We start from the raw sequence: 2814 nt of genomic DNA, 5'->3' as shown, positions 1-2814 counted from the left end.
GCAGGAAGACAGGAACATAAGAACGTGCATGCACGCACAAACAAGATATTGACAGACAGTACTCTTGTTGTTTAAGAATAACAAAAGTCTAGCCTATGTCCCGGTCCCAACATGCTATTGTGATTGTAACTTTCTTTAGAAGTGTGAGCCAGCTGGCATGTGTTGAGGTTGAATACATTCAACCTCGAAACATCCTAGTGTAGTGTCTAGGATAGGATACATGTCTAGGATACAAGACTGGTGCCATGGCATTGGTCCGAAACCTCTTTTTTCCGACAGCCCATTAGTCTGAATCTGTTAAGAATACTATGCCTAACCCTAACCCTAACCCTAACCGTAACCGTAACCGTAACCGTAACCCTAACCCTAACCTCAGTAACCCTAACTAAATTCGGACTCATGAGATGTAGACTAATGAACCTTCGAACTTATGGGCTGTCCCCTACAAGACCAAGCACTCCTGTCCTCTGCAAGATCAAAAGATGATAAATTATTTTAGGAAGATACTTCACCCGTGCTTCGCACAAATGGTCTAAACTAATTACATTTTTCTCAAAGGATTTTTGTTCTTACATTGTGGATAATCTAGTGTTTTCAGTAACAATCCTAGTTTACAGAAGTTCTCAACACGATTTTAAGTAGAAAAACAAAACATAAAATAACCTCTCTATTATATATTTTAGAAAAACAAAGTGAGACATTTTATTTTGGTCATTTTACACTCACTTAATATTCAATAAACCAGTTGGCATAGGAGAGTGAGGAGGGAAGGAGAAGGTTGCTGACTCCATCACCCTGAGGCAAGTCGCGAGTAGCCCAGTAAACTGATAGTGGCGAGCCTCAAGGGAGTTGGCATCCTACCTCATTACTGAGCAGTGACTGACATGTTTTAGCTCACTCACTGGCTATGGATGAAAGAGGAGAGGAGTCAGTAAGCTGTTAAATCAGGTGTCTCAAAAGAAGCCTAACACATCAGGTAACAGATGTCAATGTCTCCAATCATGAATGATTGCCTGGCAGCGTTCCCATAACGTCTTATTATACAGTATGACAAGGGAGTAGCCTCAAACTGAAATATACGAATGTGACTTAAACCTGAAATCTTGGTACTTATTTCAATGAATAAAACATGTTTACGAATCCGGTAGATGGTAGGTTAATATAATTAGCATATATCCAGTAGTTATATAAAGGTGGCCTCCCTGCTATTACACTGAGAAACGAAGACACTGGTTTAGGGTAGGACGGCTATTGTTTGACAAGATGTGTAATAAACTGGACCTGGTTTGTCTCTGTTGGACACCTTTTTCTGTCTACAGTACACCGAAATTTCTTTGCAATGAAATTGCCAATCTACAAGCGCTGTGACACGTTGTGAGCTTGTCGATTGCTGTTTTTGGCTCCGAAATATGTATAAATCTTTTGCCCCTGAATATGCATACTGCATGCGGTGGTTAGTGGTTAAGCTCATATAAGCCCAATATCTCCCCTGGCCAAGCGGGGATTCCTTCTTGACTGAGTGGCAGGCCTAGATGTGGTCTTCAAAGCAAATACTCAAATCCTAGGTATTGCAATTACCTCTCCTTTGGGAGAGCACATAAAACATACGCGTTTGCAGGTTTAAAGGTCTTGGCACAATCTATTCTATTGTGTGTGTCACTCAAAACATGTTTGCACTGGGCAACTGCCCAGTGTAATTGTGTATTGTGTTCCAAGTTTACATCAACAAGGTGGACAGGAAGATTTAAAAAAAGTGTGCTGAAGGTGCTTCTTCTTAGAAGGTAGGGAACTGAATGATCAAAAAGAAAATGGAAACCAAGGCACTCTTCTTAAAAGTTAAAAAGCCTTTAATTCATTTTGGCTAAATTATATTTGATTTTTTTTATGGGATAACCAGACAACAAGGTGGAGACTGTTCTCTTGTGAAAGCAGACCAAGAATCATAGTAGTCTTGGACATAATGTATTCTATTGGATATTGGTTGAAAAGCCCCAATTGACATAAAAGAATGCAGGGAATGTATGTAACAACATGCTGAGCATTTGTGCAAACGACATAGGCTGCTTTCATCCAGCTGTGATGATGATGGCAGAACAGGTGCACTCGCTCGCTCGCTCTCTCTCTCTCTCTCTCTCTCTCTCTCTCTCTCTCTCTCTCTCTCTCTCTCTCTCTCTCTCTCTCACACACTCTACTTGTTGATGAGAGGTGTGGTTCTTACAGCCTAAATGCAGTCCATATACATACTGTAATAGTAAATCTTCCCTGGCTCCTACGCATTGCTCCTTCGAATTGCTCTCATTTCAAAGGAGCTTTAGCTCTCATTCACCACCCACTCACACGCACGCACGCACGCACGCACGCACGCGCACACACACACACACACACACACACACACACACACACACACACACACACACACACACACACACACACACACACACACACACACACACACACGCTCTCTCATTTCAATTAAAAAAACCCTAGCTCTCTCTTTCTCCCATTCTCCCTCCCTCCCTCTCTCTCTCTCTCTCTCTTTTTTTCTTTCTCTTCTCTTCTCTCTCTCCCTCTCTCCCTCTCTCTCTCTCTCTTTTTCCCTTTCTCCCTCTCTCTCTCTCTTTCTTCCTTTCTCCATTCTCCCTCCCCCCTTTCTCTCTCTCTCTCTCTCTCTCTCTCTCTCTCTCTCTCTCTCTGTGGAGGAGACGTCATATCTGCGTTTAGACTGACAGCAGCCAATAGGCTACTTGGCGGAAGGTCCTCCTGATTAAATCGACAAACAAAAACAGGCACACATTGCAAAAGACCAACGACCCA

This window comes from Nannobrachium achirus, assembly GCF_963921795.1.
Source record: "Nannobrachium achirus genome assembly, chromosome: 2".
Classification (NCBI taxonomy): Eukaryota; Metazoa; Chordata; class Actinopteri; order Myctophiformes; family Myctophidae; genus Nannobrachium; species Nannobrachium achirus.
This window is presented reverse-complemented; position numbering follows the sequence as displayed.